The sequence below is a fragment of the Acomys minous genome, assembly GCF_964271855.1.
Source record: "Acomys minous genome assembly, chromosome: 10".
NCBI lineage: Eukaryota > Metazoa > Chordata > Mammalia > Rodentia > Muridae > Acomys > Acomys minous.
This window is the reverse complement of record NC_140491.1, coordinates 24,782,763-24,805,842: the sequence shown is the minus strand read 5'-3', so window position 1 is coordinate 24,805,842 and position 23,080 is coordinate 24,782,763. Positions and strand designations below refer to the sequence as shown.

General features: G+C 42.7%; 1 pseudogene across 1 annotated transcript; it reads right to left on the bottom strand.

Annotated features, from left to right (window-relative positions):
* Positions 1–7,196: 7,196 nt before the first annotated feature.
* On the bottom strand, positions 7,197–8,280 carry LOC311606518 (protein SET-like; annotated as a pseudogene). The gene has a single exon. The product of its transcript is annotated as a protein SET-like (transcript).
* Positions 8,281–23,080: the final 14,800 nt, after the last annotated feature.

The following is a 23,080-nucleotide window of genomic DNA, read 5'->3' as shown; positions in this document are numbered from 1 at the left end:
GCATTGAATCTGTAAATTGCTTTTGGTAAGATGGCCATTTTTACTATGTTGATTCTTCCAATCCACGAACATGGTAGATCCCGCCATCTTCTGATGTCATTTTCAATCTCTTTCTTCAGAGGTTTAAAGTTTTTTTCAAATAAATCCTTCACTTGCTTGGTTAGGGTTATTCCTAAATATTTTATATTGCTTGTGGCTATCGTGAAGGGAGTAATTTTTCTAATTTCTTCCTCTGCCTGTTTGTCATTTGTATATAGGAAAGCTACTGACTTTTTTGAGTTTATTTTGTATCCTGCCAATTTGCTGAAGGTGTTTATCAGCTGTAGGAGTTCTCTGGTGGAATTTTGGGGGTCACTTATATACACTATCATATCATCTGCAAATAGGGATAATTTTACTTCTTCCTTTCCCATTTGGATCCCCTTGATCTCCTTTTGATGTCTTATTGCTCTGGCTAGAACTTCAAGGACTATATTAAAGAGGTATGGGGAAAGTGGGCAGCCTTGTCTGGTCCCTGATTTTAGAGGGATTTCCTTGAGTATCTCTCCATTTAATTTAATGTTGGCTATTGGTTTGCTATATATAGCCTTTATTGTGTTTAGAAAAGTGCCTTGTATTCCCGATCTCTCCAGAACTTTAAACATAAATGGGTGTTGGATTTTGTCAAATGCTTTTTCTGCATCTAAAGAGATGATCATATGGTTTTTCTCTTTCAGTTTGTTTATATGGTGGATTACATTGATGGATTTCCGTATGTTAAACCATCCCTGCATTCCTGGAATGAAGCCTACCTGGTCATGGTGAATGATGTCTTTGATATGCTGTTGTATTCGCTTTGCGAGTATTTTGTTGAGTATTTTTGCATCAATGTTCATAAGAGAAATTGGTCTGAAATTCTCTTTTTTTGTTGGGTCTTTGTGGGGTTTAGGTATCAATGTGACTGTGGCCTCATAAAAGGTGTTTGGTAATATTCCATCCATTTCTATCTTTCGGAATAGCTTGAATAGTATCGGTATTAGCTCCTCTTTGAAGGACTGGTAGAATTCTGCACTGAAACCATCTGGCCCTGGGCTTTTTTTGGTTGGAAGACTATCAATGGTTGCTTCTATTTCTATAGGCGAAATAGGGCTATTTAATTTGTTTATCTGGTCTTGGTTCAATTTTGGTAAATGGAATCGGTCGAGAAATTTGTCCATTTCCCTTAAATTTTCAAATTTTGTGGCATAAATGTCTTTGAAGTAGGTCCTTACGATTCTTTGTATTTCTTCGGTGTCTGTTGTTATGTCTCCCTTTTCATTTCTGATTTTGTTAATTTGGATAGCTTTTCTTTGTCTTTTAGTTAGATTGGCTAACGGTTTGTCTATCTTGTTAATTTTCTCAAAGAACCAGCTCTTGGTTTTGTTGATTCTTTGGATTGTTGTCTTTGTTTCTAATTTATTGATTTCAGCCCTGAGTTTGATTATTTCCAGGCGTCTACTCCTCTTGGGTGTTTCTGCTTCTTTTTTTTCTAGGGCTTCCAGATGTGTTGTTAGGTTGTTTATGTGGGATGACTCCATTTTCTTTTTAAAGGCACTTAGTGCTATGAATTTTCCTCTTAGCACTGCTTTCAATGTGTCCCACAAATTTGGGTATGTTGTTCCATCATTTTCATTGAATTTCAGGAAGTCTTTTATTTCTTCCCTTATTTCTTCCGTGACCCATGTGTCATTAAGTAGAAAGTTGTTTAGTTTCCACGTGTTGGTATGCTTTTTGTTATTTCTATTGTTGTTGAAGTCCAGCCTTAGACCATGGTGATCTGATAAGATACAAGGTATTATTTCAATCTTCTTGTATCTGTTGAGGTTTGCTTCGTGACCAACTATGTGATCAATTTTAGAGAACGTTCCATGGGGTGCTGAGAAAAAGGTATACTCCTTTGCGTTTGGGTGGAAAGTTCTGTAGATATCTGTTAGATCCATTTGATTCATGACATTGGTTAATGAAGTTATTTCCCGGCTTAGTTTTGAAATCAAAGTCCTATCCTTGAGTGAAAGTGGGGTGTTGAAGTCTCCCACTATTAATGTGTGGGTATCGATGAATGGGGCAAGCTTTGTTAATAACTCTTTTACAAATGTCGGAGCCCTTGTATTCGGAGCATAGATGTTCAAAATCGTGATGTTTTCCTGGTTGACTTTACCTTTGACAAGTATGAAGTGACCATCCTTGTCTCTTTTGACTAATTTTGGTTGAAAGTCTATTTTATTAGATATTAGAATAGCTACCCCAGCTTGTTTCTTGTGACCATTTGCTTGGAATATTTTTCCCCAACCTTTCACTCTGAGGCAATGTCTGTCCTTGTGGTTGAGATGTGTTTCTTGAATGCAGAAGAATGTTGGGTCGTGTTTATGCATCCACTCTGTTAGTCTGTGTCTTTTTATTGGAGAGTTGAGACCATTAATGTTGAGAGATATTAATGACCAGTGATTGGTAAGTCCCTTCATTTTTGGTATTTATAACAATCGAGTTTTTGTGAAGTTGTGATTTTGCAATGGTGTAGTTATTTATTTCTTATGTATTTTTGGTTGTAGTTTGACCGGTTGGGGTGGAGTTTTCCTTCTAGTAACTTCTGTAAAGCCGGATTTGTTGCTAGGTATTGTGTGAATTTGTTTTTGTCATGGAATATCTTGTCTTCACCTCCAATGGTTATTGATAATTTTGCTGGATATAGTAGTCTTGCCTGGTATCTGTGTTCTCTTAGCGTTTGCAGAACCTCTGTCCAGGCCCTTCTGGCTTTCATGGTCTCTGCTGAGAAGTCAGGAGTGATTCTGATAGGTTTGCCTTCATATGTTACTCGTCCTTTTTCTCTTGCCGCTTTTAATATTTTTTCCTTGTTCTGTATATTTTGTGTTGTTATTATTATGTGGCGGGAAGATTTTCTTTTTGGGTCTATTCTATTTGGTGTTCTGTAGGCCTCTTGTATGTTCGTATGCATCTCCTTCTTCAAATTGGGGAAATTTTCTTCTATTATTCGGTTAAAGATATTTTCTGGGCTGTGGAGTCGGTTACCTTCTCTTTCCTCTATCCCTATTATTCTCAAGTTTCGTCTTTTCATGTTGTCTTTTATTTCATGAACGCTTTGTGTCAGGAACTTTTCAGATTTAGCATTATCCTGGATGATTGTTTCCAATTGTGCGATTGTATCTTCAAGTCCTGATATTCGTTCTTCCATTTCTTGCAATCTGTTAGATAAGGCCACCTCTGAGATGTTTGCTTTCTTTTCTGATGCTTCTCGATCGCGTTTTTCTTCCGTGCGTTCTTTTATGATTTCTTCCATTTTTATCTTCAGGTCTTGAACTGTTTTAATAATTTCCTTCATCTGGTTATTTGTGTTTTTCTGAAATTCTTCAAATGCCTCTTTATATGACTCTTTTAAGTCATCAGCCCTCTTGTTTGCTTCCTCCTGCATTTGTTTACAAAATTTATTTGATTCTTCCAATATCATCTTACTTACTAAGGATTTGAGGTGGTTTTCATGTATATCCTTTGATGTTGGGTTCTCCAGGTTGTTTTCATTAGGATTGCTGGGATCTGGAGATGCCATCCTGTTTTGGTTTTTGTTAGCATTCTTTCGTTGTCCCCTTGTCATTTTGGTGAATCTAATGTTGGGAGGTGGTTTGTAGTGACCTTCCCTGTTTGGGAGTGGATAGTTGATGTCTGCTTATAGGTAGGGTGCCCTTACCTGTGGGGAACAGGGAGTACTTCCCTGGACCAGGCTGGTGATTCAGATTCTACTCCTGTAGATTTTTCTCAACACCTTAGGCTCCAGGCTGAGTCCCGCGAAGTAGGTTTCTGTTTGGGCCTTTTCCCCTTACTGCTGTATCTCAAGTCAGCAGTATTGGGATCTAGAGTAAGGTCAGCACACAAGCTCTCTGGTTGTGTAGGTTGATCCCAGCTGTCTGTCTTTCCTGTTGCTTTGTAGCCAAGACCCCAGGTGGATCAGATCTTCTGGGTTGTAGCTGTCTTAGGAGCGTTCAGCCTTTCCCATGAATTTGGGAGTTCTTGCTGGGTCTGCAGGAGCTGACACAGCTAGGATCTGCCTGTTGGAGATTACAGGATCTGTGCCTGTAACCATATGGTTTCAGGCCACTGGCAGTATCTGAGGAGGTAGCAGTTTCCACGCCCCTGTATGGCAGGCCACTCCCAGCTTGCTATAAATTAGCGGTTATACCCTGCACATATGAGCCTCAGCTCCCTATATTGTGGGATACAGCTAGGGAGAGCCCAGTCAGAGCCAGCAGTTCGTCCCCGTGGCTGGGGACAAAAGCAGGTTAGACCGCTCCCAGACGCTTTAAGGCAGCAGTTATTCCCTGCCAGCAAGGCCCACAGCTCCGGATAAAGTGGGCGGTCCTAACGAGGGCGCGCAAGAATGTCCCCTGCTAGGTCTATTGTTCAGGTAGAGCCCAGTCAGAGCCAGCAGCTCGTCCCCTCGGCTGGCGACAAATCTCCTGTATTTTCCCTTTCTGCTAGAGAAAGGCAGAGTGCGTCGCCTTAGGGCAGCAGTTATTCCCTGCCAGTAAGACCCACAGCTCCCGATAACCTGGGTGGATCTGTCGCGGGCCCACAAAGATGGGCCCAGTTAGTTCAGTTGTTTGGGGATTGCCGGCAGTCGGGCCACGCAGCTGGCGCCAAAGGCAGTTCAGACCGCTGGCGTGAATCTGCTGCCGGAGTACTGCCAGTTCCCTTTAGGGCAGTAGTTAGTCCCTGCAAGCGTGACCCTCGGCTCCCTATAACGTGGGCGGACCCACTGGGCTGTGGGAGCAGACCACGCCGGTTGCTAACTGCCCCAGTTTGCAGGGTCAAACCTTTGTGTCTGGCTTCAGCTTGAGCGCAGGACGCGGACGCGGTCCCCAGATCTAGTTGGTTTTGGTGAGACTCGCCACCTGTGTTTCCACCCGGGTTAGGCAGGTGCCGTCCGCAGTTCGGCGCGGTGTGGATGTACAGGATCAATGGTAGTTTCACCCTATTCGCTGAGACTCCTCAGGCTTGGGGCTCCGGAAAATCTCCTCCCCAAATGGCGAATTTGGGTTTTTTGTGCTGGCTACAGCTTGATTGTGGATTCCTTTTCAGAGTTTGGGGAGTGCGTTTAGCCCTCAGGGCTGTCGCTTGTCCCGGGGTTGGACCCCCTGGTGGTCTGCGGAGTTTGGGGCCCCACTCACCTACAGTTCTCAAAATCCAGCAGTCTGTGGTTCCATTCAAGTCCCTGGTCTCCTCAGAGAAGATCAGCTATGGTGCCTACTGGTCGGCGCCATCTTGGAATCCTCCTCCTCAATTTTTTATGTAGCTACTTTGTGCTATGAGCTTGCCTCTTAGAATTGCTTTCGTTGTATCCCATAAAATGAGTATGTTGTATGTTCATTTTTATTCAGTTCTGGAAATTCTTTGATTTTTTTTTCTTTATTTCTGTCCTGACCCAGTTTTCATTCAGTAGTGAGTTCTATGAACCTGTAAGCTTTATACTGTTGTTACTATCCAGTTTTATTCCCTTGTGGTCAACTAGGATTCAAGAAGTTATTTCAGCTTTCCTGTATCTGTTGAGGCTTGCTTTGTGTCCAAGTATGCAGTTAATTTTGGAAAAAGTTCCATGAGGTGTTGAGAAGAAGGTATATTCTTTTGTGTTTTCCTGCAGTTATCTATTAACATCTGTTAGGTCCTTTTGGTTTATAATGTCAGTTAGCATTAGCATTTCTCTGTTTAGGTTTTTGTTTTTGTTTTTGTTTTTTTTTGTCTAGATGACCTGTCTGTTGTTAAGAGTAGGGTATCTCAGTGAGTGAGAACCAATGTGTGGTTAAGCTGTAGTAGTGTTTGTTTGTTTTAAAGAACTTTGGTGCCTTGTGCTTGGTGCCTAGATGTTAAGAATTTCAATGTCTTCTTGGTGGATTTTTTTTGTGAGTATGCAGTCTACATTCCTGTCTTGATTAGTTTTTGTTTGAAGTCTATTTTGTCATATTTTGAAAGGGCTACACCAATTTGCTTCTTAGACACATTTGCTTGGACTATCTTTCTGCTCTTTTACCCTGAGGTGGTGTCTGTCCTTAATGTTAAGGTGTGTTTCTTGAAGGCAGCAGAAGAATGGATCCTGCTTTTGTAGCTTTTTTATTATTTTCTGTCAGCTGGGGAACTGAAATCTTGAAAGATATCAATGAACAGTTTTTGTTGATTACTGTTATTTTGTTTTTGTGGTGTGTGTGTGTGTGTGTGTGTGTGTGTGTGTGTGTGTGTGTGTGTGTGTCTCCTCTTGAATTGCTGGTCTGAATTACTTATTTCTTGTGTCTTTTTGGGTGTGGTTAACCTCTTTAGGTTGGAGATTTCCTTCTAGCACCTTCTGTGGGACTGCATTTGGTAGATATTGCTTAAATTTGTTTTTATTATGGGATGTCTTATTTTCTCCATCAATGGCACAGTCATCTGGACTGGCGTCTGTTGTCTCTTTGAGTCTGTAGACCTTCTGTCTAAGACCTTTTGACATTTAGAGTCTCCATTGAGAAGTCAGTATTGTTCTAATAGGTTTGCCTTTATATGTTGGTCTTTTTCCCCTGCAGCTTCTAATAGTCTTTCTTTGTTTTGTATGTTTAGTGTTTGACTACTGTCTGCCAAAAGGACTTTCTGTCCTGTCCCAGTCTATTTGATGTTATGCTTCTTATAGTTCAGTAAGCATCTTCTTCTTTAGGTTAGGGAAGTTATCTCATGAGTGTTGTTCAAAATATTTTCTGTGCCTTGGCCTGGGTTTGTTTGTTTGTTTGTTTGTTTGTTTGTTCTCTTTTCTTTTTTCATCATTAGGAGAGAATTTTGTTTTAAAAGTGTCGCCTTCAACTACAGTGATGTCCATTAAACATCACAATCAGCCGAAGGAGAACCCATGCTGTCAAAATGCCCACTTAATCCCTCCAGACACCTCAAATCCACTCTTTGCTGTCCTTTTATACTCCCTTTTGGTATATGCTAGCTGGCTGTACTCACATAGAGACACAGTGTAATCTCTGAGCCCAGTATACAGGGAAAGGAAAAAAGCTAGAACTCTATTTCCTACTACACAGGTGCCTAGCATCCTCCAGCGGAAACAAAGGAGCTGGAGGGCTTCTCCTTTTTTCCCTGCAGAGCATGGTGTTGGTATAGAACCCACAATTTCCAAGACAAGAAAGGATAAAAACGAATTTAGATCAGAAAAGTGAAGGTTCTTTTCCTGTTGTATTTTTGCCCAAGGTATTTTCCCCAAAATAAGTTGAGAACCATGGTGTTAAGAGAGACCTCAAAATAGGGCAACGGAGCCCAGAAAACAAAAAAACAAAACAAACAAACAAAAAAAGATTGTAATCCATCAGTCCTCTGTGCTCTTCATCCTTGCCGTTGTCCACTCCTTCCTCCCCCTCATCACCATCTTCATCTTCTTCTTCACCTTTATATTCATCCCTTTCTTCATCAATATCTTCCAACCCTTCCCCTTCTTTCTCCTCCTCTTTCTTCTCCTCCTCCTCCTCCTCCTTCTTTTCTTCTTCATCTCCTTCTTCATCCTCATCCATATCAGGAACCAAAATAGTACTGCAGAGATTTGGCAAGTATCATCTTTGATGACGTCTCCCAATTCATCTGCACCTGCATCGGAGCAGTCAGTGAACCAGGTGAAAAAGCTCCCTGGCTCTTCCTGCTGCTGCTTCCTGCTGGCCTTATTCTGCATGTGACCTGAGCGGTTTGTCAAATTCTTTCCAGATTTCCATTTGATTTCGATGGACTTTGAAGAGTGGGCCACCACTCTTATTCAGATGAAATTCTTCGGAGAGAACTTTACTTTCAAAGTAAAGATTTTCATCGAAATAAAAATTTATTCTTTAACCTGATTTAATGTCTTCAAATTCTGTCACTTCCACTCTGGTCTAATAACACAGAGCCTCTTTGTCCTCCTCCCCAAGCACTTACGGATGGTTGACAAATGCTACTACCCCAAAATTTGGGATTTTGGCGATCAATTGTGACCTCTTCTGAAACAAAACAAAACAAAACAAAACAAAAACAGTTGGCAGGGTTTGTCATATTTTTGTTCTACTTTCAAAATTTCTTCACTGACTTGTTCATTAAATCTGTTTGTTTCATTTTGTACTTCATCAGTATGTTCAATTGGTCCTTGCTGATCTTTTCCTCTTTCTGGCAGGCTGGGAGAGGTATACGCATTTTCTCCAGCTTTGGGGCTGGAGCCTGTTTGAACTTCTTGGGCTGAGGTAGGATCGCAGATTGCCGTTTTGGTGCCATGGTATGAGGGAGGTTTGGCCTGGCTTTTGTTTCCTTCATCCATCACTAGTATTCTTAGATTTTGTCTTTTCATAGTGTCCCAGAGTTTCTGGATGTTTTGTTCTAGGATTTTTCTTTTAGATTATTTCCTTGTATTGTGTATTCAATCCTAATATTCTGTTTTCCATCTCATATATTTTCTTGGTGAAGTTTGCCTCTGAGGCAACAATCTTCCTGTTTGAGTGGCTCAAATGTTCAGTTCCAGGTTTTCATCAGTTTGGGTTTTTTAAATTGATTTCATTTTTACTTTCAGGTCTTTTTTTTAAAAATAGTTTTTAAAATTAATTTATTCTTGTTACATCTCAATGGTTATCCCATCTCTTGTATCCTCCCATTCTTCCTTCCCTCCCATTTTCCCCTTATTCCCCTCCCCTATGACTGTTCCTGAGGGGGACTTCCTCCCCGTATATGCTCATAGGGTATCAAGTCTCTTCTTGGTAACTTGCTATCCTTCCTCTGAGTGCCACCAGGTCTCCCCATGGGAGAATAGCAAAGTAGAAGGATCCAGAGGGTCCTAGAAACCTACAAGTAGAACATTATGATAGGCAGATTTGGGCTCAGGGGTCCCGCTCAAACTAAGGCACCAACCAAGGACAATACAGGCGGTAAACTTTAAACTCCTACCCAGATCTAGCCAATGAGCAGAACAATTTCCACAGTTGAGTGGAGAGTGGGATATGACTTTCTCACGTACTTTCAGGTCTTGAATGGTTTTATTAATTTCCTTCTGCTGTTTCTGTTTTTCAATAAATTTCTTTAAGGGATTTGTCCATTTCCCTTTTAAGAACCTCTGTCACATCCAGAAAGGCCATTTAAAAGTCTTTGTCATGTGCTTTAGCTATTTTGCAATACTCAGTGTTGCTGGGCTCTATGGGAGACCTTGTCCTGGCTATTACTGATTGTGTTTTTACTCTGGCGTCTAGGAGTCTGGGTTTGAGACTATTGTACGCCTAGGTGTTGATATGTGATTTTGTTTTTGTTGTTTTTTTCCTCGGTTTCTGGATTTGGAGGAGGGGAGGCAGAGGTGAAGATCTGCAGTTCCCTGTTTTCCAATCTTAATCCCAGTCTCTCTGAATCTGATTTTCTTGGGACACAGGGTCACTGTAGATGCAATCAATAAAAGTGAGGTGTACTGGAGAATGTGTGCTACTGTTGTGTACTTGTGGAGATCTTGGTACTTCTCTATGGGAAGAAATAGGCTGCAGCACCTGGCGTGGTGGCACAGTCCCATAGCCTTAGCACTGCCATGACTGAGACCAGGGCCAGCCTGGGCTACCTAGAGTGTTTTTTTTTTTACTAAGAGAAACAGCTTTATTTGTGAAGATGTAATTTCCTTAAACACCAAGGGAAACAGTTTTCTAATCATATCTCAGAACTTCCACTTTAAAACCATGTCGTTGTTGTTGTTGTTGTTGTTTTTAAATCTCAGTTACTAGCTACCTACTATCTCCTCTTGGGTGGTGGCGCAGGTTTCACAAGTCTCTCTTGGGCTGCTTGCACCTCACTTGAGTGCTTCTTTGGGGAGAGGTATGCACTGAGCCCTTTTATTAGAGCCTTTTAAGTGTTATGTTCTCTGAGTACTGATGGAAGCCAGGAAATTGGCAAAGAGAGTCTGTCTTTTAAAAACAAACCACAAACAAAGATATAGATTTTAAGATTGAAGGGGAAAGAAAAAATGACATTAATTACAGATGTTTTGATAATTGTGCAAAAGTGCACTCACTAGCTGTTAGAATAATATGATCCACCAGTAAGGTAACAAACTGTATACAATTTGAAGTGTTTCTTTATATCAGCAATAATAAACTTGGACATGAATTGGAAGATAAAAAAGACACTAGTCATAGTAAGTCCACAGCATATTTAAGGTCTACTTGGACGGAGAGCACATATGTAACTGGTACTGGGGATGGAACCCAGGTCCTCACACATGTTAAGCTGTATCCCTACTCTACACTAGAGCTTTACAGAAAGCCACCTATAGCTTCAGGATGGAAATAGACAAAAACTTGATAATGTGAATATGATATTGCTATTGTGAGTAGAATGTGAAAACTATAATAGTGTCAGCCTAATAAAATCAACTCAGTTTTGAAAAACTCAAGATGACTTTGTGACAAGTTACACATTTTCAAATTAGTGGCTAATGCTAAGCCCTCTTCTCTCCCTTCTCTCGCTGAGCAAAGAGACACTTTGTTGGTGGTGGTTTTCTTATATCAGTCAGGGGCAGAGCAGATGGCAGTCCTTTGTTCATCCTAGCTTGATGCCTGGCTTGGTGGCCATTGCTGTTTTATGCCTAGAACACATAAAAATCAAATCAAATCAAATCCAGGCAGCACAGTGTGAAAGGAAGAAGACAGACCGAGGCCTGTGTCCTGCCATGCTACACAGTGTAGGCAAGGAAAGACTCCCTCAGACATGTCCTCCACCTGATAACACAGGTAGACCATAGTTACACAGAGTCCTGCCTACCACCACAGAGCAGATTGCAGTGAGAGAGGAGGAAGACAGAGACCTTTGGATCACCATGCCACTCACAGCCCTGCTCTCCAGCACAGGCACAGTACAGGCAGGCCATGGACACCCTCTTGCTGCTGCACCATAAACTGCAGGATGTTACCCAGCTGGACCCTGCTGGCCTTTTGGCCATCCTGCCGAGGAAGGCACCATAATGTGGGATCACATGGTAGACAGAGGGGAGAGAAAGAAAAGTGGAGTATGAAGAGAGGTGGAACTGGGAGACTCTCGGGTGGAGAGGAGTAGCCTGTTGTGAGTGCCCAGCCTTGCCACCTGGGGCCGTGGTGAGGTCCCAGCCCAAGCCACCACCGAGAACCACGTCTGGGTCCATGACTACACAGTGGCAGAGGTGACTGTGGAAGTCTGTGGCTCATATTAGCACTAGAGACCAAGGGGACATTTCACTAGAGAACAGTGGATGTCCAGGGGCTATGCAGACCTGGCCCAGCTCCTCACTGGCTATGGTGCTCTGGAGAGCGGAGCCCACCTCTCACAGGTGGCAGCACTCTGAAGAGTGGGCCATGCACATTGCCCAGGCAGCATAGTGGAGCTGGCCCTGGTGAAGAGGGCATGAGTGTGGGTGAGCTGACCTCACCACTTGTCTGCTGTGGCATGACACAGGCACAGAGGTGATGCCTACCCCTCTGCCCCTCAGGAAAGCTGCCCACAGGGTCATGAGCATAGGGGAACTATCCTGTCCCTCACCAGCTGCAGCACTCAGAAAAGTGGACCCCGTACCTCTCCTGGATAGCACAGCAGGGCTGACTCTGCTGGTAGGGGTACAGGTAAGCCACTGAAAGGCCGAGAAAAGGAATAGCTGGTCCTGTCACCTCTCTGCTATGAGGTGGCATGGGTGCAGGAGTGAGGCCCTCTCCTGTAGCAGTCCAGGGAGCTGTCCCTGGGGTCCTGAGAAGGGATGAACTGGCCTTGTTCCTCATCAACTGCAGCACTTAGGAGAGTGGGTCCTGTACCTCATCTGGGCAACACAGTACACCTGGCCCTGATGGAGCGGGGGTGAGGATAGGGCTGGTAAGCTGGCCCTAAGGGTGGGAGTTCAGGAGAGTTGTCCCCACTATTCATCTCCTGTGGGGTAGCATGGGTGCAAGAGTGATGCCCTCCACTGCCACACCATCTGCAGCAGTTAGAAGAGCTGGCTTCTAGGGCACGAGAGAAAGAGAACTAGCCCTGCCCCCTCCCTGGCTATAGCTCTTGGGAGAGCAGGCCCTGCACCTTGCCTGGACAACACAGTGAAGCTGGATCTGATGGGGAAGGCAAGGGTGAGTCAGCCCTGAGGGTGTGGGAGCAGGAGAGCTTCCCAGCCCCTTGCAGGCTGCAGTACTTGGAAGAGTGGGCCCTGTGCCTTGACTGGACAGCACAGTGGAGCTGACTCTGGAGGTGTAGATACAGGTTAGCCATCCCAAGGACATGAGAGCAGGAGAGCTGACCCTGTCTCCTGTCAATGGTAGCATTGGATCACCTGGCTTGACCTGGTGGTGCAGATAAGGGAGAGCCAGTGTGTGGCGCCCGTGCCACCACAGTACCAAGTGAAAGGCGAGGGACTGTGGATTTAACACACACACACACATGCACACACACACACACACACACACACACACACACACACACACACTAACACAGAGGGTCCTTCATGCTAAGAGAGTAGCAGCGGCAGCAGCTTCAACAACCTTTACTCAGTGTTCAAAGAGCCTTCTTATAGGCAGCAAAACAGGCCTGCCACTTGCAGGTGAAATCCCTCAAGAGGTAATTGCGCACAGGAGAAAAAGTTCTGAGGAGGAGAGGGGTGCGTTCTAAGAGCAGTAAAAACAACTAGCTAATCAACATAAACACAAACACAGAAGCTGCTAGAAACAGGACATGAAATAGCAAGACAGGCAGGCAGCCCAGTCGGGCCAGTGGGCTGACCAGCTCAGCTACCACCCAGATGCAGTGCTCGAGTTGGCCCACCCCAAAATCTGTTTTATCTGTTAATGTTTGGGACAAGTAAAAGGGCCAGCCCTGCTGATCCAGAACTACAGAATCTTCATGACCCAGAGCAACAGCAGGATAACTTGGAGGAGTCCAGGCAAGGACCCAATATAGATGGTCTTACAGAAGGCAGAGACCTCAAACCGGACCAGTGACTCATTAGTCTAAGCTCTTGTTTGCAAGTATAGGAAAATATTGTTAACAGTGTCACGGGTGGGCTCCCTCCTCATGGCATGGGTCTCAAGCTGGACCAGTCATTGGTTGGCCTTTCCCTTAAATTCTGCTCCATCTTTACTCCTGCACACCTCGTAGGCAGAACAAATTGTAGGTTGAAAGTTCTGTGGCGGGGATGCTGTCATTATAAAGGAGAAAAAATATAAAACATGGAATGGTAAAGCCAAGAACACACCTCAGGAGTTACACAGCTAAAGCAGATTTGGGGATGGAAACTAGAAAGAAAGGGTTTAAAGAGAGGAAAGAGGGTTATCTACTTAAAGCAAAGAGAAGAAAATTATTCAACATGGGGCGAATGGTCGTCTATGCCCGATGAAGATAAAGGATCCATGAGCAGGTGCACTTTTCCAGGTAGGCTCACCTGTACAGGATCGGACTGGGCTTGACTTAAGTTAGAGTAGTCAGGCTCTCTACTTATAAGATGAAAACAATCGGGAGGCAGAGGCAGGCGGATTGTTGTGAGTTCAAGGCCAGGCTAGTCTACAAAGCAAGTCCAGGACAGCCAAGGCTACACAGAGAAGCCCTGTCTTGAAAAACCAAAAAAAAAAAAAAAAAAAAAAAAAAAAAAAAAAAAAGAAAAAGAAAAAAAAAAAAAAGAAAAAAGAAAAAAGAAAAAGAAAAAGAAAAAGAAAAGAAGTCCTGTTTAAGAACAGTACACAAGATGGCGCTGTGAGCCAGTAAGAACATTCATCCACTGCAGTGTTTACCTTCCCATGGTTTTCTTTATTCTTTGCTAATATAATGCAGCCGGATCATAGGCAGTGTTTGCCTATTAAAAACATTGGCATTTGGAAATAACATTCCCAATCTCCATGATTCCTGCTTGCTTTTTATATAATCCTCAGCAGACTTTGGAAAAACCTTCATTTTAATCCCTGTTCTAACACAGGAAGCTGGACCTAATTCCTAATTTACTAAAAGCCCTCATAAAGCTGTTGAGAGTCACTGCTGGCATTTGCTGGTCCTTGTGGACTTTGAGGTGGGGAAAGATGGAGGGGGGGAAATTTCAGGAAGGAGAGGAAAAGGGTCTAAGTTTGATCAGGAAAGCAAGAACACAAGCTATAGCTGTGATTGGCAAAGCACAGAAGAGAAAGAGTGGGAATATCCAGGTAGGGACTAGGTTGCTTGCTGGGTATAAAATCTTGTTATCCCGAAGTCTGAATTTGCTGAGGTTTTCACATAAACTTGCACCATCTACTGCTGTCATGCATGAAGAACAGCAAACGGTTTAAAGTAGTCACCAAAAATGATGGGTTAAAAAGCTCATTTTTATCATGGGACATCAGATGTAATTAAAGGATACTTAGCCAGTGTCCAACATACTTTTCTTCCTCTCTCATCCGTTTTGATTTTCTAAAGTCTCCTGTGTATGAGTGGTGCCAGCAACTGCACAGCACACCGGGACAGAAAGACTCAGGCTCAGAGATGTACTAAAGGCTACAGAGCAGGCCGCCAGTGAAATGGCATGCAGATCAGGTCTTCTCTGCAAAACGAGGTCAAGACCCCCCCCCCCATCCTCCCACTGTAGAGGTGTGCTTAACTTTACCACACAGATAACTTCTAGACAGAGTAGTTGCTGGGAAGCCTAATTATTTGGTAGAGGTGGGTTACAGTACTTTCTTCTAATTAAGTACCTGTTGAGTCTTTGGTTGCAACAGTGGAAGTTAATTTTTAATGTTACCAATAGTAATCTGATTACTTTCCTGATTTCAACAAATGTCCATTGTCTTTGTGAAGTAAGCAACTGGAAGAGAACAGCATAGCTGCAGTACCAGAGCAAAGCAGAACATGGCATGGGAAATGTTGGATGAGGAGAGTCTTAGGGACCCACCATGGGGTACACTACACAGCCAGGGAAAACGGGGATCCTTGGCTGTAATCATTGTCTGGGAAGATCAAGTTATCAGAGGAAGACTTTGGAATGCTATTTCAGAGGTGGAAATAAGTTGCCAGCCCTAAAAAAAACATCAAATGCTCACTCATAAATAGTGTCCTAGGACAAAGGAAGCCAGGAACAGCACTTGAGGCTGTGCTAATAGTAACAACCTCTGTTGGTTGTATATTGGACATTATGTGCCAGACATTGTTACATTTCTTTATTTGACCCTCCTTAGAACAGTAATTTGTTAGATCCTTCCTTCCTTCTTCCCATTTTTTCTTTCTTTTATTCTCTCTCTCTCTCTCTTTCTTTTTTTCTATTTCATTATCATCATCACCACCACCATCACCACCACCATCAACATCGTCATCATCATCACTTCATCATCATCATCGCTGTGAGCAAGACCTAGGAGAACAATTTAAAAGGAAGAATGATTTTGTCTCACAGTTTCAGAGAGTTCATTCCATCTTGATTTGGCTTCATTGGTTTTGGGGTGTGATGGTACAGAGAACCACAGTAGAGGAGCGTGGAGAAGCGGAGCTGTTCATCTTATGGCAGCGATAAAGGACACACACAGATGAGGGGTAGCTAGGGAACTTCTACCTCATCTTTTTTGGTCTGTGCTGGGGATCAAACCCAAGATGCCAGGCAGGTAGTTTACCACTGAGTAATCTCTCCGGCCTTTCTGTTCCCTCTAGGCCTTCAGCCTATGGATGGTGATGCCTACACTCAAGGCTGATGATCCTTCCTTGGTTAATGATCTTTGGAAATGCCCTTGTCATCTCAGATGTTTTCCATGTACCTCTCTATGCAATTAAAGATCAAGGTAAACCATCAAGCCTAGGAAACAAGTGGAATCACCATCTAAGGTAAGGAGGCAGGTGATTGAAGTATGCTGGACCAGAGTGCCAGGGCTGAACAGAAATTCCTTCCAAGCTCAAAACACCAGTAGACAACAGTGCTTGGAGGATCACTGCAAAAGAAAAAGTCCGAGAGCATTATCCCAGACAGAAGCATTTTGGATCTAGAAAAACGGAAGTTACAGATGACTCCACATAATAGTGTCTGAAAGTTAGTCACATGTGCAGCAGTGTGTGCTTCTCATTATGAGATGCCCTTCCTGCCATGCACCTCAAGATTTGTAAGAGTGTACAGGCCATTATTTCTGTTGTCATTTAACCTTGAGCTGGCTTAGTCTAGGAGGGCACCCTTATCTGGTGCTATGTTGCAGCTTTCCAAGGACCAATCTAGTTTTCACGGGCCTGAACTGTTTCTTTCCCTTCTTGCTTCTTAGACTTCATCTTAGAACATGTTCTTTGGGACTTAAGCACATCACAAAATCTTTGTGTTATGTCGAGGCACCTGCAAGATGAGATGCCTTTGCTTTATTGGTGGGGCCGGGTCCTACCCCACTCTTTCCTGTGCTTCCTGCCCTTGCTGCTCAGCCTCTGAAACTGCCTCGAAGAAATTGGCTACAAGACCCAGCAGTCATGTCTGAGCTAGTTATCAGTGAGGCAAGGGCAGCGAATCAAACAGCTGCGAAAGAAGGCAGGAGACGCCCGTGCCTATGAAAGGTCCTTCAGTACCAGTTTGGGAAGCTCTGGAGCCTTAGACTCAGTTATCACAGTCTCTTCAATGCCCCACAGGCCTCAGCACATAGCTCCACACACCCTCCCCGAAAGTAAAAAACAGCCCTGCAGACAGGTTCAGTCCTCCCCTGCGTCTCTCCAACATGCCAGGGCATCAAGGCCACACAACAGCCATAGGTTACTTATCTTCTGGGAGGACAAATGAAAGCCTGTTTCCAGCAAGCTGACTTCCAAGAAGCTGGAGTCTTCTGAGCACTGACCCACTTCTGGATGCTCTCTGGCTCAGGGGCTTTCCAGAATATCACCAGGGCACCTTTTCCACTGTGCACTCCTCGTTGGAATATACATTGTCTTTACAAGGCACAACTACTTGAACTGCATAATGTAACCCGATGTTCTGACAACCTCACTTATACTCGGGCTAAATTTAAAGGTCACCACACGGAGAAATAATGGCAAGAGAATGTCAGGGCCTTAAACATGGATCTCGCAGACCTTTCCTCGGTTTTGAGAGTTTCATACCATAAAATATAGGCACGATTGCCCGTGAGCTTAAAAAAATATTTATAACCAGAGAATCCATTTCTTGGGAACGCAACAGCTTTAGATAAAAGGCCATGCTAGGGAGACACAGTGTGAAGTGGCTGAGCTATGCCTTAGATGCTTTCCACGATACTGGGAGCGCTCATTCTTTTGTTCTGTAATTATCCACATCTATTACGTTTAAGAACAGGATTTGAGGACTATAATCAAATGATATAGGAGACAGATAATTCCCATTTGTCTGAGTTCACAGTTTAGTAAGGAAGAAAGACATGGAGACAAAAACAATTAAGAGAGTGTGAGATGACAGAGGAGACAGATTTGTGAGTGTATGCATGGAAAGAGAACCTGCAATAATCCTGAAGGGCGGTGGCACCTCCTTTTCCAAGAAGTAATTCTTCAGTTGAATATTAATGGATAAGCAAGAAGGAGGGATTTTTGAGAAGAAATATGACACATGGGAGGGGGTCAATGCCACTAGAAGTTTTGCAGGCCGAAGGGCATGTCATGGCTGGCCCTAGAGGCAGTCTAGACCTGGGTGGAGTCACCATTCCAAGAATTATTGGGGATACTGTGACAAGGAAGGGGTGCAGGGATGGGGGATGGTTTAAACTACTGGAAAAAAAAAGCAACATGTGTGGCATCCCGTCACCAAGATCATGTATGTTCTAAAAAGCCTAGTGTTCATCAGACCATGACAGCATGTCCCATTGATGCTGACTTGCCAACACACCCACAAGGAGCACAGTCTAACACAGTGGCCTGGCGTGAGCAAGTACAGGGAGCACTGGAGGCGGTGAAGCTTCAGCATCTACAGCTACACCACGCTGAAGGACAAGGAAGGTGTGAGTTCATGTACTGAAAAAAACATGAAGGGGAAGAGAAAAGATGTACTAGAAAAAAAATTTAAGTAATGAGGACCAAAAACTTCCCCAAATTAATACAGACACCAAGTTAGATCCAGAAAGTGCAGAGATTACCAAGTAGGGTGGATCCCAAAGAGTATATAGCTAAGCACACCATTCTCAGACTCAAGAAAGGAAGGTATAGAGAAGACTCCTGAGAGACACGCTGGCATGGGAATGTCAGAGGGTGCCCATCAACAGGTAGTATTTTCTAGCAATTAAATAAAAAACCCTTAGCCTATAAGAGGAAGAGTGTACGAATGGGACCAGACTCCTCTCATTAGAACTATGTAAAGGTGCAAAGAATAGAGTGAAATGGTGTAGTAAATAGTGGGTTTTTTTTAAAAATGAGAACTGCATTGAATCTGTAGATACTTTGGGTAAGATGGTTATTTTTCACACTATTAATTTGGGCAATCCATGAGCGTGGGAGGTCTTTGGATTTTCTACTGTCATCTTCAGTTTCCTCTCTTAGCATCTCCAAGTTTATATTTTAGTAGTTTTTCACTTCATTGGTCAGATTTATTTCTAGATACTTTTTGTTTTTTTTAAGCATAGGATCATATATCATCTGCAGAAAATTGTTAATTTGAGTTTTCCCTTTCTTATGTGGGCCCTTTTATTTTATTTTTCTTGCCTTATTGCTGTAGCGAAGACTTTGAGGACAATATTGGCTAGGACTGCACAGAGTGCCTTATCTCTGATTTATGTACTGATTTACACTTCCTTGTTCACATATGTTGAGACAACCTTAGATCCCTGGAATAAAACCCAGTTGGTCATGGTGTAGGCATTCTGGAATTGGATTGGCAAGAATTTTATTGGGAGCATTTTGTGTCTATGTCCATCCAGGATTTTGGTCTGTATTTTTCTTTCTTTGTTGTGCCCTTCTCTGGTTTTGGTATCATATATTTGCTGGTTTCACAGAATGGAGATATTGTTAGCCTTTCTTTAATGGTCTCATAGAATTCAGCAGTAAATCCATCTGGTCCTGGTCTCTTAGTTGGGAAATGATGATGATGATGACAACAAAGATGCTGCTGCTGCTGCTGATTACGATTACTGCTGATGCAATGTCATTGATTGTCATTTTTCTAACAAGTGTTTATATCTTTCACACTTAATTCTGTCATGTTATATTTGTCTAAAAACTTATTAATTTCTTCTAGATTTTCAGTTTTTTTTTTTTAAAATGTGAGCTCTAAAAGCACTCCTGAATGGTTTTCTGTAATTTATTGAAAGCCACAGTAACATTTTACTTTCTAATTTTTTAAAATGTGGAGTCCTTCTTTTATTTAGTTTGGCTGTCTGTTTGTCAATCTTATTTATTATTCCAAAGAACCAACTCTTTGATCAGTTATTTTAGTCTCCATTTCATTAATTTCTGCTCTTTGTTATTTTTGGCCATTTTCTGGACTTGAATTGTTTTTTTTTTTTCTAGGATCTTCACATAAGTTGTTAGTTTCATTTGAGATCTTTATGACTTTTGAATAAGATTTATTTTTATTATTTTTAAGTGTGTGTGTGTGTGTGTGTGTGTGTGTGTGTGTGTGTGTGTGTGTTTGTGCATTCATGTGCTCAAAAACCCAGAGGCATTAAGTCCCTGTAGAGCTGAAGTTACAAGTGGTTGTGAGCCACCCAACCTGTGTGCTGGGACTGAAACTTTGTAAGAGGTTCCACTGTAAGGGCAGTGAGTACTCTGAAATGCTGAGCCACCCCCTCATCCTTTTTATGATTTAATATAAACATTCATAGGTAAAGACTTTTGTTTTAAAGTGGCTTCGTCTACAACCAACAGTTTTTGAAAGTTGTACTGTCATTTCTGTTAGTTTCTAGAAACTTTTAACTTCTTGATTTGGGAGGATGCTGCTGAAAGCTCACATGCTCTTCTGATGTTCCTGTCTTTGGGCGATGGTAGTTTTTCCTCAAAACTTTTAACACTGGCTTTATGCTGTATGGTTCTGACATTTTGCTAGCAATGTGCCATGGTGAGGATTTTCTCTGTTTATGTCTATTAGGTTTCTAGATGCCTCTTGTATTTGAATGTTAATGTTTTTCTCTAGATTTGGGGAGGTCTTTGATGTATTTTCAATGAATAGTTTCTCTTGTCCTTAGAACCTATCTTACCTCCTTCGGATTCTTAGATTTGGATTCTTATTCTTATCCCAGTACTCTTGGATGCTGTGGTCATGCTAGCTTTTTTCCTTATTAAAGTTTGAATGTAGTCTTTGGTCAATCTTTTCCTCCATCTTACATTCTTCTGTTTACTTGAGTTCACTGGTCACAGTATTGATAACAGCAATAGAGAAGTAAATAACGTAGAAGTCAGTGTCAATAGACACAAACATTTGGCCTTGATATGATGTGATTCAATATTTTTTCCTTTTCTTCCATGAAGCTTCATTCTGATAGCCAGCAAATCTTAACTGAAGGGCATTTTGAATATCTTATCAGCACTCCTTAAAAGTGTTGAGTCTATTAAAAAATAGTCTGAAAAATCACAACAAATGGGAACCTAGGGAGACAAGAAGACTGGATGCCTTGTCAGATCCGAGCTAGGTTCATGGAACATAAAAGAGGATATTGGTACAAATTAAGAAAGATGGAATAAATTTATAAAGTTCAATTAAAAATGTCATACCAACATTGACTTGTTAATTATAACAAAAATACCATACCGATATAAGATGTTAGTAATGGGGAAAACTAGGTCTGGGGCATAAAGGGAGTTTTTGTATCATTTTTGTAAATTTTCTGCAACTGCCTCTTTAACTCTCTTAGAAAAAGCTGTCAGGAAGCTTAGGCTAAAAGTAATTCATGAAGGTAGGGAGACAACTTGGCAAAGTGCGTCCCTTGAAAGCATGAAGATCTGACCTTGATCTCCAGAATTCATTGATGAAAAGCTGGCGATGGTGGTGCACATTTGTAATCCCAGTACTTGGGAGGTGGAGACAGGAGGGTCCCTTGGGTTTGCTGGCCACTTAGTCAGCCTCGCTGATGTGTGGAGCTCTAGGCAAGTGAGAGACCCTGTCTCAAAGTACAGGATGAATGATGCTCCTGAGAAATGACATCTGAGATGTTCTTTGGTTTCTACATATGTGTGCTCAAAAGCACACCCATCGTAAGTGCATCCACATGTGTGAGCTTACACACACACACACACACACACACACACACACACACACACACAGAGAGAGAGAGAGAGAGAGGGAGTGAGAGGGATAGAGGAGAGAGGGGAAATTTAGACAAGGCTTTAATAGGAATCACAAAATGATGATAAAGTAGTTAGTGTGGAGCCGTCTGTGCTCCATCATTGCTGTATCTTTACCCATAAGAAGATGGCTGGGGTCAAGAACCTTATACAACATGCAAAATCCCAGGAACAGTGTCAGAATGGGGCAAGTGCCAAGAAGGAAAGGCTTCCATGGCTGAGACATCACCGAAGGACATGGGACAGCTTTCCAAACATAGGCACCAGAAGGAACGTGTGAGGTCAGCTAGATGGGGCTTCAGCTTTCCTGGCATGGGAACTACACAGGCGGTTGGTCTTAACCAGCTCCACGTGAGTGCTGGGAAACATACTGGGTCCCTGGAAATGCAGGAAGAGCTCTTAAAGGGGGCATCTCTCAAGTTCTTTCTCCCATCTTTTAATAAGATACACTAACTGGATACCCAGCAGCGGCCTTGGCTTTATGCGTGCGTTTGTTTCCCTTACTGTGCTTCCCTGAGCCTCCTCTAGATTACTTTGTTCCTTCCTCACTCACAGCACAATACTAGTTGACTTACTAGTGCAGGCAGTGAAGCTTAAGTTCGTTGTGCCTTGGTTTTGTCCTCATTAAACGGGCATAAAATGAGGCACCAATATAGGATTTTTCACTAGGATTAAATTTGTTACTCTGAGGACAGAGTTTAAGAGGGAGCCTGGCATATAACACTGTGCAAGTAGCAGCTCTTGACTCAGTAATAGTCTCTTTGTCTTCAGACTGTGACAAGAATTACTTACAAAACCCTAAGGACCAAAGCTATGCGTTCTGCATATTTGCTTTAGAATCATCTCCCTCCGGTTATATCATACCTATTGTAATTGCACTGTGATCACACTGTGCTCTCTGTCATCAGCTCATTTTTGTCAGCATTGAACACCCAAATGATGGTGGATACAGGGACTATGGTGAGAGGTATATTTAAAAAGTAAAATGAAAGCTGGGTAAGGTGACATATGCCTGTAATCCTAGCGCTCTGGGAGGCAAAGGCAGGTGGATCTCTATGAGTTCGAGACCAGCCTGGTCTACAAAGTGATTCAGAGAACTCCATCTTGAAAAACCAAATAATAAATAAATAAATTATTAAATAAATAAATAAATAAATAAATAAATAAATAAAACAGACAAATAATTCCAAGGCCTATCATCAACAAAAATAACTTCATTGTCGAAGTAGAAAAAGGAAGAGAGTGTTCAAGTTAGCTAGCAGAAGAGACTTATTTATCATTATGTAGTTCTTGGTAAGGACGGCAGGGAAGTCACATAGAGGGTACACAAGAAAGACACCTACCATCCTGAGAAGAGTGTTCTGAGGTGGAGTGCTGCAGAATTAAAGATAGTGGGTAGTGGTGATGGGCCGCCAAGGCTTCCTCCCCTGCCTCTCTCTAGGGCAACTTAGGTGTGTTCGGTGCTTCAGCTTCCTCATCTGTAAGGGTGAGAAAAGAACACTGATGTCTTTACTGTGGGGCTGATGGCGCAGCCTCAGTGAGCTAACAAAATGAAAACGTTTGGAACAGTCCTTGCACACAGGGAAATTCCCAAGATGCCAGAGACTCCAGAGAGATGAGCACGCCCATCTCCATCCTCTCATGTGGCCCTTTTCCCAAACTATTCCAGCAAGGTGGACCAGCACACATCCCATCTGCACTTACAAGAACCTCCCCCTCATCCCACGTCATCAGTGAGTCCACTCCTTAGCCATGCACAGCAAGAACTCTATCATGCCACTGGGACCTGGATCACTCCTTCTAGCATCAGAATATAGGACTTGCGAAGATGCCCCAACACGAGTTGCAAGACTTCTCTTATTTCTTTCCTCCACTGCTTAACCTCTCCATCTGC